Source organism: Nicotiana attenuata, unplaced genomic scaffold (genome assembly GCF_001879085.1).
Source record: "Nicotiana attenuata strain UT unplaced genomic scaffold, NIATTr2, whole genome shotgun sequence".
Lineage (NCBI taxonomy): Eukaryota > Viridiplantae > Streptophyta > Magnoliopsida > Solanales > Solanaceae > Nicotiana > Nicotiana attenuata.
Genome location: NW_017670610.1, coordinates 227,539 through 243,863, shown reverse-complemented (window position 1 = coordinate 243,863; position 16,325 = coordinate 227,539). Strand labels below are relative to the sequence as shown.

The 16,325-nt window shown below is 37.6% G+C and overlaps 1 long non-coding RNA gene across 2 annotated transcripts; it reads right to left on the bottom strand.

Annotated features, from left to right (window-relative positions):
- Positions 1-355: 355 nt before the first annotated feature.
- Positions 356-3,451, bottom strand: LOC109241499. 2 transcript variants are annotated; one of them, XR_002070248.1, is made up of 5 exons: positions 2,978-3,451; positions 2,709-2,800; positions 2,010-2,120; positions 1,428-1,454; positions 356-664 (listed from the first exon to the last, which is right to left on the bottom strand). It is a non-coding gene; the product is annotated as an uncharacterized LOC109241499 (long non-coding RNA). The 2 variants fall into 2 exon arrangements; XR_002070247.1 differs by having other exon boundaries at positions 2,709-3,451.
- Between the last annotated feature and the right edge of the window lie 12,874 nt (positions 3,452-16,325).

Here is a 16,325-nt window from a genome sequence, read left to right as displayed (position 1 = left end):
AAAAAGCCTACTGCATAGTCTTGATTAAAGAGAGAGGAGGGCAACACTTGATACCAAAACAAAAAAGAGGAAGGAGAGACAGAGGAGGGCAACACTTGTCTCTCCATCCTGCAGGATTCTTGCCTACACTTTCTCCCTCATGCCTTACTATCTAACCCTAAAAATTCAGATCTGATTTTTTTTTTAAAAAAAGAACTTTAAAAGTTAAAATAAAGAGCATACATACAGATCAAGATCTTTGGAAGAGGAGCTAACCAGTGAAGTGGATGTACCTTTGAGAAACTAATAAAAGAAGCCATGGGAAAAAGATCAAAAGCAAGATGGTTGAGAAAGAAGCAAAAAAAAATACCGTGGCTGAAGACTAATAGATGGAAAGACAATATTGCCCTTAATTTGAAATGTGTTGACATGAAGCAGCTATGTCGGAAAACTTGCTCTTCTAATTTGTTAGTCTAGCGTACCTCATTCTTTCACAGAGAAAATAGTTGAGAAAAAGAAGAGAAGCAAGAGAACTAAATTAGTTGGTAGTAATTGACATACTTTCTAAACATTGTCATGCATCTTTGTTTGTGCTTTGATTATACCCTAAGCTCAAATTTAGCATGCTCCAACGAACTCCTGCCGGTAAAAAGAGTGCGAGTACACACGAATAGACCACACATAACTGCACAACATGCAATAAATACATTAGAATCAGAAACCTCCTTCCACTCTAATAAAATTTATTTCACTAATATAACAAAATTATACCAGACACATGGAAAAAGGGCTAGCTGTAGGCAAACCCCAATAACTGTATCCAGCCATAAAGGAATTCGAGAGTAGCCAGCACATAGGCATAATGAACGCAAGGAATTCGCTCATCATGGTTTATCTCTTCATTTTCATTTTCCAGGAAAAAATAAACGGTCTTTATGGAGCAAGTGTACAATTGCATATTGACTATTTGATATGAACTTACTTTACCTTTATTAATCTGCATACTTCTTCTCTAGTACTCTATCATTATTGCAGCAGTTGCGCCAATTATAGGACGCGAAATTTCATTTAAGATGCTTGCTAAATTTTCGTCTTTTTACGTACAAGTGACTGGAGAAACATTTAGGGGAAGAAGAAGAAACAAACTCATTCTTTTATGCTCGAAATGAACTTATAGCCTATTAGGTGAAGCTTTTTTTTGGCCAAAAGTACTTTTTTGGCTAACAATATTTTTTCACAAAATTAAGATAATTCGTCAAACTTTTAAAAGGAAAAAATTACTTTTGAGTAAAAGTAGAAGTTATTTTTGAAAAGTTAAAAATGCTTCTCAAGTTGATTTGTCAAACACAAACTGCTCCTCACAAGAAATACTCTTTTGAAAAATACTTTTGAGAATAAGCTAGTTTTGAAAAGTTTGGCCAAGCAGGCTATTAGACTCTAGGTATTACCTGGTATGTTTCTACGAAAGCAACATCCTGCACAAGCAAATTAAAGGTAGACATTAATATTTCCATCAGGTAAGTTTTTGAAGGATCACTTGTCCAACTATTCAAATCAAAGTTAAGATGCAAGAAATTTTAGTAAGTTGAGTTGTATTGTGAAGTTAAAAGAGGAAAACAAATTTACTGAGCATATAGGAGAAAGAATACACTGGATGGATCTTAATGAGTACATGAGATTTTACCAAGCTGAGTTATCTTGTTTCATCGACAAAACTTTCAGTACTGGACAACTTCTGAAATCCTTTGCAAAGACACCATATGAATGAAAGTAATTTAAATCATGCAACAGGATAAAATGCACATGCTCCATAGCCTTTAAATGCTCTTTGTTGTACAATAAGATGTCAGAACAACATCTAACGAATATGCTCACAGTTTTGATCGTCGACGCAAAGATAGATCATTAAAACCATTCAATGGGAAGAGAACAAACCAACAGAACCTATATGAAATTGAGGTATTATTTAATAATTAAAAACCTCCACATCAAGCGTCCAAATTTTCAACCATATTGGTATGTAAAAATACCTTGGACACCAGAGAGTTGCCACTGGAAGTATTCTCCTTCTTTAATCAAAATCGAGTTGGTCCTTGGGCTTATTGTTTTTGACTCTCAATTGCCAATCTAATACCAAAAGGCTGTAAAAAAAATCATTAAGACACTAAAAATTTTAAGATACTTCTCAATTAAGAGCTTTAGAAATATCTCCAACAAATAAGCACTTGGTCACTCTGCCTCAGTCTGTTGAAAACATTATGATTAACTATCATATGTTTCTCTCATTAGGACACAGAACATTTTAAATTTAATCAAATAAAAAATGGAGAAATGAACTTTATTTTTATGCCGTGAAACATCTGAATACCAAAATACGTTAGTCGAGAAAGATATTTATTTTCTAATCATGTAAAGAACTTCTTATAAGATTCATTTGACGTAACAGTTAATGAGTCACTGAAGCTAGAGCACACACTCATAACAACAATTCAAGCCAAAAACCTAAAAGGATGAGCACCAATATCTCAAAAAAGCCATAATTTTCATTCTTAGTAACCTGAAATGCGAAGCTAGAATTTAGCAAGCACAACCACAAACAAACAAAATATAGTTGTCGTTCTTATGAACCTTAAAGGCCAACTTAGAATTCAGCAGAAGCACGACCACAAACAAACAAAATATAGATAGTGATAATTATATATGAAGGGGAAGGAAAGAGCGAAGAGTACCTGAAAGCATTGTGAGAAAGACAGAAATAGATGATGAGTATGATTCGTCGATTAGAAGCACTGGAACAACACAAATCTCCAAGCAAGTGTAGCTGCTCGGATGCACGAAAAATAATAAAAGGTTATTTTGATCAAGCAGAGATACAGGAAAACAAAGTAAAGAATCAAAAGCAAAAAAATGTCTATGCAATTTGATAAAAATTAATTAACCAAAACGTTGTGTACAAGCACCCCGAATGGGATAAAAACAATTAAGAATGAAGATTTACCTTAAATTCATGAACTAAACTGGCTTAAAGGCTGATTTTGCATATATTCAAGAAGAATTGGAAAATTTTGATTTTAGGGTTTTGATTGATGAAATTGAGGGCATTTTTGTTTTAGAAAAGATTATGAATTCAAGATTCCAGATCAACACAAGAAGAAAGTAATCTTCCCTCTTCGGGTTCCACCTTCCAATCTTTTGGTGGAAAGCGAGGCAGATGCAGTGATGAAAAGGGCTTGGAGTTACACCAAAACATTGGCCACAAATCTGCAATAGAAAGAGAGTACATAGTGAAATCAAGAGCTCACACTATAATGGAAGAAAGAAGACGATAGAAATAGAGAATTGGGCGAGATGAAGCAAGAGAATTGAGATGAAAATCAATATTGTGGGAGAGACTGAAGCAAAATGAAGGCGAAGAACTCTGTAACACAACGGCAGGAGCTAAAGCCACGTATGTTAATGGCAACCGGATTTCTAGACACGTACTATATGATATTGTAAGAATTGACTCGAAATTACTAATATACCCTCGAGCTTTTTAAAAATGACATGAAACACAGATGTCGAAGAAGATGTCTTACATCCGAAAGTTTTTGTTGGGGTTGCGTTTCTTTCATTTTTTATATAACGGGTTTGAATTTCTCAAATTAAAAATATTATCTTCGACCGTTGAGGACGGACCAGACCTATTAACGCTCTCAAGGTGAGCTTCCCTTTTACCCAATCTTGTGTTTTTGTTCCGCTGGAAATTTTTAATACACGATTGAACTCGTGATTTTGTAAGCTATTTTTATAGAATAGATTTCAGGGCCTTACTATGAAGTCTCAAACATGAAATACCAATGCACACTAGTAATGGGTGAAATTAAAAAATATCCAGATTTACAAGTGATAATTGGAAAATAGCTATAATTTCAGAAGTAATCGAAATTTAGCCACTTTTCATGTAAAGATATATCTGAACGAAAATACTATTTAAAATCCGAAAAATATTCCAGCATAATAAACTGGAGTTCCAGTATAATATACTAGTCCAGCATAATATGTTGGAAGTTGTCACGACCCAAAACCCCGCACTAGTCGTGATGGCGCCTCTCGTGAAGACAAGGCCAGCCAACTAACCCAAATAGTCCCTTTCAAAGTAGTTAAACATAAATGAATAGCAAAATGCGACTTAAGGACATTAATTAACGAAGTTTACAACCCAACACAGCCCGACCGGGGTGTCACAAGTCACGAGCATCTAGAGAAGCCTAAATACAACTACAGGGCCAACAATATACGGAATAAAATTAAGAACCAAAGGAAGTAATCCAGTGCCGCGAACGCTGGCGGTCACTCTGCTCAGCTACGATAGCAATACCTTCAACCAGCTCAAAACCCACTACCGGGTGAACAATACCTGCATCTGCACGCGAGGTGCAGGGAGTAAAGTGAGTACTCCAACTCAGTGAGTAATAAAAGTAAATAATAACTGAGCATCAAGAAATCACGTAAAGCAACCAACATGTTATACAGAAGCCGGGTGCAATTTTCTGAGAAAAACAATGAAATCTGTGAAATCTTTAGAAATACCTTGGCTCAGTTCAAATCTCTTTTAAAATGATCTTTTCAGTGATTACGAAAACGATTTCAAAACAGTTAGTGCTGATACGCACAGAAAATCCGCCCCTCGGGCACAAATACCACGGTATAACAGGTAAAGAGGCAAATAAGTATGCAAGATGAGCACATAAAAGTTCGCGCCTCGGGCAATATCTCAAAACAGTACCGGCCCCTCGGGCATGATTTATGTTCCTGGTCAGTCATTGTTACCTGACCGGTCAGCCATTGTTACCTGACCAAAACGCGTATTACAGTGCCATTGTTACCACTGGTCAGTCATTGTTACCACTGGTCAGTCATTGTTACCTGACCAAAACGCGTACAACAGTGCCATTGTTACCACTGTCTAACATTTATCCGCTCTAGATGGGTACCCGCGCTCACTGTGGGGGTGCAGACTCCGGAAGGGCTCCTACAGCCCAAATGCTATATCATCATAAGGCCTGAAAGCCTGTACATATCAACATGAGGCCTGAAAGCCTTCTCACAATACACTCGAGGCCTGAAAGCCTCCTCACATATCACTCGAGGCCTGAAGCCTCCTCACATATCACTCGAGGCCTGAAAGCCTCCTCACATCACTCGACATATCCTCACATATGGCCCTCGGCCTAAATCAGTCCAAAAATAATCATAAGCCCCTCAGGCATCAGTAAAGACAATAATGCTCAGCTCAAACAATAGTTCAAACATCAGTTAACACTCAAGGTTGAGTAAAAATATAGCTGAGTTCATGAAACAGTGTAATTCAAATGGACTGAGTTCAAATAATATTTCAAATAGTGAGGAAAACAGTGATGATAGCTCACAAGGATTTTAAACAGTCGGCAATAAGCCCCAAGTATGGCAATCAGCCCAAGTCATGATAATATCAGATAAGTTTCAGTCAAATACGCGATAAAATCAACAATCGGGACGGTCCAAGTCACAATCCCCAACGGTGCTCTACCCCACGCTCGCTATCCGGCGTGCAAGTCACCTCATTATAGCACTACGGCGTGCAAATCCAGGGTTTCAAACCCTCAGGATATCAATTTCAAATCATTACTCACCTCGAACCGCTAAGAAAACGATAAATAAGACAAGCGATCAAGCTGGCAAGTCAGGGATACAGGATGGATTTTTCCTAACCGGTGAAATCTCTANGAGAAGCCTAAATACAACTACAAGGCCAACAATATACGGAATAAAATTTAGAACCAAAGGAAGTAATCCGGTGCCGCGAACGCTGGCGGTCACTCTGCTCAGCTACGATAGCAATACCTTCAACCAGCTCAAAACCCACTACCGGGTGAACAATACCTGCATCTGCACGCGAGGTGTAGGGAGTAATGTGAGTACTCCAACTCAGTGAGTAATAAAAGTAAATAATAACTGAGCAGCAAGAAATCACGTAAAGCAACCAACATGCTATACAGAAGTCGGGTGCAATTTTCTGAGAAAAACAGTGAAATCTGTGAAATCTTTAGAAATACCTTGGCTCAGTTCAAATCTCTTTTAAAATGATCTTTTCAGTGATTATGAAAACGATTTCAAAACAGTTAGTGCTGATACGCACAGAAAATCCCCCCCTCGGGCACAAATACCACCGTATAACAGGTAAAGAGGCAAATAAGTATGCAAGATGAGCATATAAAAGTTCGCCCTCGGGCTATATCTCAAAACAGTACCGGCCCCTCGGGCATGATTTATGTTCCTGGTCAGTCATTGTTACCTGACCGGAAAGCCTCCTCACATATCACTCGAGGCCTGAAAGCCTCCTCACATCACTCGACATATCCTCACATATGGCCCTCGGCCTCAATCAGTCCAAAAATAATCATAAGCCCCTCAGGCATCAGTAAAGACAATAATGCTCAGCTCAAACAATAGTTCAAACATCAGTTAACACTCAAGGTTGAGTAAAAATATAGCTGAGTTCATGAAACAGTGTAATTCAAATGGACTGAGTTCAAATAATATTTCAAATAGTGAGGAAAACAGTGATGATAGCTCACAAGAATTTTAAACAGTCGGCAATAAGCCCCAAGTATGGCAATCAACCCAAGTCATGATAATATAAAATAAGTTTCAGTCAAATACGCCTTAAAATCAAGAATCGGGACGGACCAAGTCACAATCCCCAACGGTGCTCTACCCCACGCTCGCTATCCGGCGTGCAAGTCACCTCAATATAGCACTACGGCGTGCAAATCCGGGGTTTCAAACCCTCAGGATATCATTTACAATCATTACTCACCTCGAACCGCTAAGAAAACGATAAATAAGACAAGCGATCAAGCTGGCAAGTCAGGGATACAGGATGGATTTTTCCTAACCGGTGAAATCTCTAGCTCGCGACGCCCTTGCCCCATCAAATCGGCTTCCACGCGCGTCGAATCTAACCAAATCAGAGCGAATACATCACAACATGCTAAGGGAACAATACCCAATCGAACAATCGAAAAATATCAAGAATCTCGAAATTAGCAAAACCAGAGCCCCGGGCCCACTTCTCGAAAAATCAGAAAATTAACATCAATGGATTCCTCATCTTCTCACGAGTTCATACATACCAAGAACTCTCAAACCCGAGCTCAAATGACCCATCAAATCCCAGTTTAACATCTCAAAATTCCAAGCCCTAGTTCATCAATTTTAGGCTTAATTTTCATGAATTTCTAGGTTAATTTCACATATAATCATGTTTTTAACTCATAAAACTTACCTCCAGTCAATCTCAGTCGAAACCCTCTTCAGTTGCTCCCAAAAAGCTCTCAAGATGTTCGACAATGGAGGAAAATACCCTTAGCCCGCGGATGAAATGTTATTTTAAAAATCTTCTCTGCCCAGCTCTTTTTCGCTTATGCGGTCCCGTTTCCGCTTATGCGGGACCGCTTCTGCGACTTTTATACCGCTTCTGCGGCCCAGAAATCGCACCAGCAGGACCGCTTCTGCGGCCCAAACTTCCGCTTCTGCGGAAAACCCAACTCAAGCTCCAACCGCTTCTGCGGTTCCCCAATCGCATAAGCGATACCGCTTCTGCGGTCCAAATTCCGCAGAAGCGAAAACATACCAGAAGCAGCAGACTTAGCACATGAAAAATTCCAAAACTCTCCTTTTAACCATCCGAACTCACCCCGAGGCCCCCGGGACCTCAACCAAAAAATACCAATACGTCCTAAAACATTATTCAAACTTGTTCCAATCATAAAAACACCACGATTAACACTAAAACCATCAAATTACATCAAATCCAAGCCTAAGTTCTTCAAATTCTTCCGAAACTCGCATTCGATCAAAAACCCAACCAAACCACCTCCGAATCATCTAAAATTTTGCACACACATTCCAAATCACCTAACAAAGCTACTGAAACTCTCGGAATTCCATTCCGACCCTCGGATCAAAATCTCACCTATCAATCGGAATTCGTTCAAAACACTAACTTCGCCGATTCAAGCCTAATTCTATACCGGACCTCCAAAATCAATTCCGATCACACTCCTAAGTCACAAATCATCCCCTGAAGCTAACCGAATCACCGGAAATCACATCCGAGCCCTATAACTCATAAGTCAACCTCCGGTTGACTTTTCCAACCCAAGCATTCCTTAAAGAGACTAAGTGCCTCATTTCTTATCAAAACCAATCCAAATCAACTCTAACACACCAAATACCGATAACGAAACATGAAGAAGCATAAAATGGGAGAAACGGGGCGGTAGCTCTTGAGATGATGGGTCGGGTCGTCACACTTGAAGATTTTGCCAGTCAATAGCTTTTGTGCATTCACAAGAGGCAGCAGTCCTTTCTGAAAAGACAAAATTGGTTATTTATGTGTGAGAGAAGGCTCAACTTGGAGAAGATACTTTTTTGTGCTTTTTTAAAATTAACAATATACCTTGACATTACAGATATCATAAATCTCTTCCGAAGTGAAAAGCAATATTTTTTCTGCATGCTCGTCAGAAATAGTTGTTGTTATAGAACCGCTTTGATCTGTGAGCGTCACTTCAAATTGGCACCTAGTTGTAAGATAAAATGATTGCTTAGTTAAATAGATGGTGAATATATAATATTAAATATAAGCAGTTATGTGGAAGAATATTTTTGCATGTATACCTGGGAACCAACTGGGTAGATCGGCGGCAATTAGTACAGTAGAACTTTCTCCGCGAGATAGCTCGTGTGAAGTGTTGTTTACAGTCTGAACAAGCTAGGACACAGAACCGTTGGTTCTCATTTTGTAATGCGACTTCAGCCTGTATGTAGAATATTTGGCCTTGGAAAACGCAAGGATGCCGCACATTAATTTTTTGTTATCAGAGAATAAAGGTAAAAATTTGTAACAGTACATATATAAATATTTAGTGTACTTACTGGATCTTGCTGTCGGATTTCTGCAATTGGTACTATCTCTTCTTCAAAAGGAACAAATAAAAGAGAGCCTGTTGGACTTGTGCTCTTCGTTGTGTACGCAATAAGCAATTGCTCATTTGTTGGGCCCTTCAAGTATGTTAACATTTGAAAATTAGTTCTTGTATACGTTCAAGCACATATATGACCAATAATGTATTGATAGACAAATAAATTTACAATACCATGTTCTCAGCGCATTTGTTTGTGGGTATGGAGGATTGATTTCGATTGTTGTACTGAATCTGTTAGTCAATCCTACGTGCATTTGAACATCCAGTTCTAATTTGGTCGTCTGATTATGGAAAACTAAAATATAATTGCGTATATACTTTACCTGTATTGAATTTGTTAGTCCATCTTGCATGCATTTGAGTTGCTTTACTTGACGACGACTTTGGTCTTCCAACTTTTCTAGCAAGGATGATTGGATATTCTTCTTTAAGCAGTTTGAGTAGTTTGTTCCCATCATGATCAATAAAATCTTCCCAGAGTGTGAATTTCGTTGGTTTTTACTGTATAAAATAGAAAGAAATTGTTAAATAACTATTTTAAATCAATACGGGAATCTCAATGTTTAAGTAGCACAAATGAACATCAATTGTAACATATAAATGTTAGACATGATAAAAAAAAATGAACACATATTGGTATCTTAATGTGTAGAAATTTCTATAATGTAATCAGTTTCGAAGAAAACAAGTATTCCCTGAGGTCTTGACTATTGATCCCTAACAAAAGCTTTTAAAGCAAAATAGTTTGAAATATCATATGTTCTCGAAGAGCCAATAAGTCTCAAATCTAAAATAGATGGTAGGATTGCTTCATGCTTACTAAAAGATAAATAGATATAATTCACAACTTACTGTAGCAATGATCCAATTAGTTCCAGCATAAAGATACTTTGAATAAGTTCTGATACTGAGATGTAACTGTATTATACAATGCAAGAATATCTAATAAAGATGTTCGTAACATTGATATGCTGCTTTCTTCTATTAGATCTTTCGGCATTGGTAATATCTGCACATTAATACAATAGTTTGTAAGCACATTTGTGATATACAAAGTTTTAGTACTTAGGAATCCACAACCGCATGAATACTTTGAATAGAATTTCTATAATCTACTTATTAGCTTTTTTTCAAAGTCATTCAAATGTTTAACTCTAATTTCTTTTAATTAAAAGCTAGTACATATAAGATTCATCCATTTTATACCATTTGTGCAAGAACTACTATATCTCAAATTCCTAATAAGAGCGAGAGTATGTTGGCTATAATTTGAGATAGGTTATCTAGTTGTTCGGAAACATATAAAATTAGAGGAGACAAAGTCGCTCTTCTTTATTCAGCTTTCTAATTACATGAATATGTTGGTCAATCTTCATCTAAAGTATTGAACGGAAAAAACATATTTTTGAAATATAATTTGATTTAAAATCCAATAGCTAAACATGACATCAAAAGGATCGAATTTTTTAGCAAACCCCGATGAGTCAACAGTAAGTAAAAAAAATTAAATATAATAGACACTACCTTTATTAAAGAACAACTACAGATAATTCAGAAAGTCATTGTTAAAGAGAAAAATAAGCAACTACAAATTTGATTATGTCATATTTCTATATTTGAAGGCATTATGTTTTTCTCTGAATAACTCTTAGGAACAATCTAATTTTTTGGCGCATATAACAGTAAATAATTTTTAAGTTAGCTTTTAATAGCTTCTTCCTAATTTGTGATTTTGCCACAACTAAAATTTTCTTATCTGGATCGTTGCTTCTAACTTTATTGAAGAACAATTAAAGATTTTTAAAATCTTAAAGGCCAGTGATATGCTATGCTTTTTAGACTCTTGGATTGGTGTGTACTTTTAGCCACTAAACATCGTCACTCCATGCAGCTATTCAAACAATTGTGGTTATATAAATCAAAATAAATTGAAAGTTTGAAGTTAATTCTGAAAAAGCATAAATTAGTTGCAAAAAAGATGAGCCAAATAAAAATTTATAAAATCAAAAGAACAATATGATATCAATCCTAATTTTACTTAGATTCTTGTAGCAAGAGAAACAATAAGATAAGAACTTTGCATTGTTTGAGAATATATTTAAAGATATGATCAAATATTATTAGTAGTAAAAAGGTTAAACCATAATAATTTCAGTAATGTGTAGTAGATCTAAGTATGCTTTAAAAGATTACAATTGCAGCAAAACCAAAGGTGCATTGAAGTATGGAAAGCAGCCTTTTAAAGGGTACAACCTCAACTTGAATTTCGGTTTCATTTATTGTGTGCTATTGCTGGACAATATATGAAAAGTGACACATTACATCATACTTGAATCATCAGTTGCTAGTTGGATCCAATAAAATAGGTTTATGTATACTTACTGATCATCCATGATGATAAAATCTTGAATTCTCCTCCCATTTGAAGCATAAGTTGAGGGGCTTGCGTTGGCACGATGGCAAGCACATCTTGCGTTAAAAAGAACGACGAATAAGCTAATAGACAATAAAAATTAATATAGACAATAATTGTAATAATAACAATAATAACAATACTAATAAATGTGAATCTTAAGCGAACAAACAACATAAATAGTTAAATATTCAATTACCGAATTCAGATCCCTCGGGTTGACATTCGAAGTTGCCAAATGGTGTAAGATTTAGACGCGTTGGTGGAGGTAGTGGCTCTTCTGGAGGATTAACAGTTTCTACTGGCTCAACAATGGTACACCTATCAATTGTCCATGTAAATTTGTTAAGTGGATTTCCATACATATAGTTTGATTCTTTGACCTGTGCAACTGACACCAAGTAAGTATGGAAAGGGCGAAACAGATCTTCAAAATGCATTATCTCTGCATTGAATATAATGCATTCCACTTATTTTCCTGTAACAAAATAAGGCAGAATTAGGATAATATTAACTTAATTACTATTGGCAAACTTATGAATCCTCTAAAGATTACCTCTTCATCTTGCAAAATCATCTGTTGATACTTTTTCGTTTTCTCTCTGTTGTCTCTAGGTCTGCCTTTATCAACTACTTGTATCTTGCAGGTCCATTCTTCTGTTTCTGGAGTAATCGCATTGATGTTGAATCTTTCTGCCATCTAGACGTAATCTGCAATTATAACACATCACAATATAATAATGGGCAAACGTAAGATTGTCAGAATGATTATAATACAAAATCAAAGAATCCAAAGAGTGAACAAATTGTACGTCACACTTACTATTAGGAATGATCGTCTAAGTTACATAAAAAGCTTTTTCGGTAATTTCATCATAAACTACATTATATGTGGAGCGATCATCATCGTCGTCAACTATAGCCGATACAATTAATACCTTGACACAGTTAGAACCTTTAGCTCTTGATAAAGCAACGTACAATTGACCATGAGAAAATACAGGTTCTCGCAAATAAATGCCAACAAAATCTAATGTTTGGCCTTGAGCTTTATTTATAGTCATGGCGAAACATAACCGTATTTGAAATTGTGTTCTTTTAAATTAAAGGGGTAGTTTTTCGTCTTCTGATGATAATAGTGGTATTCGCGGAATGAATACATGTGTATTTTTAAAATCACCACTGGATATTGTAGCACTAATAATATGAGATTTGAAATTATTACATATTAATCGTGTCCAATTGCACAAACCTTAGCAGGGATTCAGATTTCTTAATAATATAATCAGATAATTTTTCTTTAGACACAATCTATAAGGAGGTAAACCAGGAGGATTTAAAGCGTGCCAAAAATCTTCATATTCACTTTGATCTTTTGGATCAATTATTTCATCGGTAGCTAAATAGACTTTTTCATCAGCAAGAAATTGAGCAATTAGCATATCATTTATTTCATCAACGAAGTCGTTCTTTGTAGTTAGAATTGCGCGAGAAGTAATAAAGAAATATTTGAATGAGTTAAATATAAATCAGGATAAGTAACTTTAAATAGATGATTCAAGGAATCATTTTCAGTGGTAAAGTGTAACGACCCGACCGGTCGTTTTGAGCCCTAGCGCGTCATTCAGCAGTCTGACGCCATGAGCAGCTTCATTTCAGGTATTGTGACTTGTACGTGTGGTCGGAATNTATACACATCTCCAAACCACGGTGAAACCCAACAAGAATTCTCTCCCAATTCCATTTGTACAAGCTAAACTGTCAGGACTGAACCCTTCTATCCAAACCAAGCTAAGCAAGCTGTCAGAACTCAAAAGCTTTGCTGCACAATACCTGCAAGGGCTCATTACCTCGAACACATACAAAGAATCAATCATATCCTTACCATACCGATTCGGTCTACTATCAAGCTATTCCATCTATCTAATTTCCCTTCTGATTCATCATCAACTTGATATTCCCTCTTGCTGTAGCACCATAGTTCCTTAACCCAGGCTCACTACACGAGACCCAAGCACAAGACCACACTGTCTAAGACTCATAAGCCACTGAATACTCTCTCAAATGTTCCCAGAAATACCACATTCCAGAATACTTTACTCTGAAGAACTTCCTGCGAATCTAAATTCGTTACCTTTACTTTCCAGATACTGATACATAGAATCCCATAAATAGCATAAAATACCACAAGTCTTGACCTTTCCGATGAAAACATAGTTTCTAACCACACATGCAACTTTAAGATACCCGATTGTTCCCTGTGGACTCTTGAACACATTGGAACCATTTTCGAAAGTCATTCACTCTTATTCAAACTGCAAATTACCTGACTTAACGAACAGAACCACTCGTGCCTTATTGGCACTCCGATACCGCAAAATGAGATCCTCATCCCAATACAACCAAGCAACTTCCTGCTCTATGCATCGAGCATTCTTTACCAACAACAACTCTAGACATTCCGTGATTCTCATACCCTATGGAACATAATATAACCTTTGTCAAAAATTTTCCTTTACTCTAGTCATAGCTGACTCACCCGCACGCTCCAACTGAAGCCAACATAGCGCATGACAGTACAATTAGCTAATTAATAGCAAACTCCCCAACTTGGCTCAAAGCCATATATCAAGACACACTCAACGAATCATAACACTTTTACTCTAATGATGCCACAATGCCATAGTGAGATTAAAGTCAAATCCTGTACAAGTTTGTGAAAACACAGATCATCTAGTACTGTAATCCTCTACAAATCTCGCATTCATCCCCACATCAGTTGAGTCCACCCTCTTGAGCGACCCAAATTTTCAAATTTCAACACGTACCCTTCAATTACACACGAGATCTTCTAACATACACATAAGGATCATACCACTTAAGAACACTCCGCAGGAGATAACCCACCTGCTTCGCCTCAATTTAGTATTTCAGCATACCTTCCACCGTCATACACATTACACAGTCATTTAGTCTTCCTGAGTCTGAACTCATACCGCCACATGTAACGCACTTCACTCCCCAACTAGGGGACATGAAAATATTCTTCACGCGCCCATACTCGGGCTACACATCAAATCACAATAGGAAACGAAGACTTAACAGTTCATCTATTATCCAGCAGACTTCTTTGTCACTACCCAGTCATATAGATACATCTCGCAGTACTAACATACTCATCACATTGATATCCAACCGCCATTCCGGCTAATAGGGACAATACCGAATATATAAGTTCAAAACACCTGCTCACACAATTAGCACCTCGGTGCTCAAGCCATAGGCAAATATCCGGCCTCAAGTCCTCCAGACTGGCCCAACATAAACTCACGGAGATATATATCTCGCCCCTTGATCGGGGAATCACAAGCCATCAAGTCACATCTGATACTGAGCGCCCATGCGCGCATACAAACGCGTGGAAGGAATTTCAAGAGTTTCTTTTCAAGCTGAATCAAGGACGCACGATAAGAATTCAAGAATGTGAAGTTTTCCTAAAGGTTCTGCAGCCTCTCGAGGATAAATACAGACGTCTCCGTACCGGTCCGCGAGACTATACTAAACCTGCTCATGACTCGTGAGACCTAGTAACCTAGGCTCTGATACCAACTTGTCACGAACCAAAACCCCGCACTAGTCGTGATGGCGCCTCTCGTGAAGACAAGGACAGCCAACTAACCCAAATAGTCCCTTTCAAAGTAGTTAAACATAAATGAATAGCAAAATACGACTTAAGGACCTTAATTAACGAAGTTTACAACCCAACACAGCCCGACCGGGGTGTCACAAGTCACGAGCATCTAGAGAAGTCTAAATACAACTACAGGGCCAACAATATACGGAATAAAATGTAGAACCAAAGGAAGTAATCCGGTGCCGCGAACGCTGGCGGTCACTCTGCTCAGCTATGATAGCAATACCTTCAACCAGCTCAAAACCCACCACCGGGTGAACAATACCTGCATCTACACGCGAGGTGAAGGGAGTAAAGTGAGTACTCCAACTCAGTGAGTAATAAAAGTAAATAATAACTGAGCAGCAAGAAATCACGTAAAGCAACCAACATGCTATACAGAAGCCGGGCCCAATTTTCTGAGAAAAACAGTGAAATCTATGAAATCTTTAGAAATACCTTGGCTCAGTTCAAATCTCTTTTAAAAATGATCTTTTTAGTGATTACGAAAACGATTTCAAAACAGTTAGTGCTGATACGCACAGAAAATCCGCCCCTCGGGCACAAATACCACGGTATAACAGGTAAAGAGGCAAATAAGTATGCAAGATGAGCACATAAAAGTTCGTCCCTCGGGCAATATCTCAAAATAGTACCGGCCCCTCGGGCATGATTTATGTTCCTGGTCAGTCATTGTTACCTGACCGATGAGCCATTGTTACCTGACCAAAATGCGTATTACAGTGCCATTGTTACCACTGGTCAGTCATTGTTACCTGACCAAAACGCGTACAACAGTGCCATTGTTACCACTGTTTAACATTTATCCGCTCTAGATGGGTACCCGCGCTCACTGTGGGGGTGCAGACTCCGGAGGGACTCCTACAGCCCAAGCTCTATATCATCATAAGGCCTGAAAGCCTGTACATATCAACATGAGGCTTGAAAGCCTTCTCACAATACACTCGAGGCCTGAAAGCCTCCTCACATATCACTCGAGGCCTGAAAGCCTCCTCACATCACTCGACATATCCTCACATATGGCCCTCGGCCTCAATCAGTCCAAAAATAATCATAAGCCCCTCAGGCATCAGTAAAGACAATAATGCTCAGCTCAAACAATAGTTCAAACATCAGTTAAAACTCAAGGTTGAGTAAAAATATAGCTGAGTTCATGAAACAGTGTAATTCAAATGGACTGAGTTCAAATAATATTTACAAATAGTAGAGGAAAACAGTGATGATA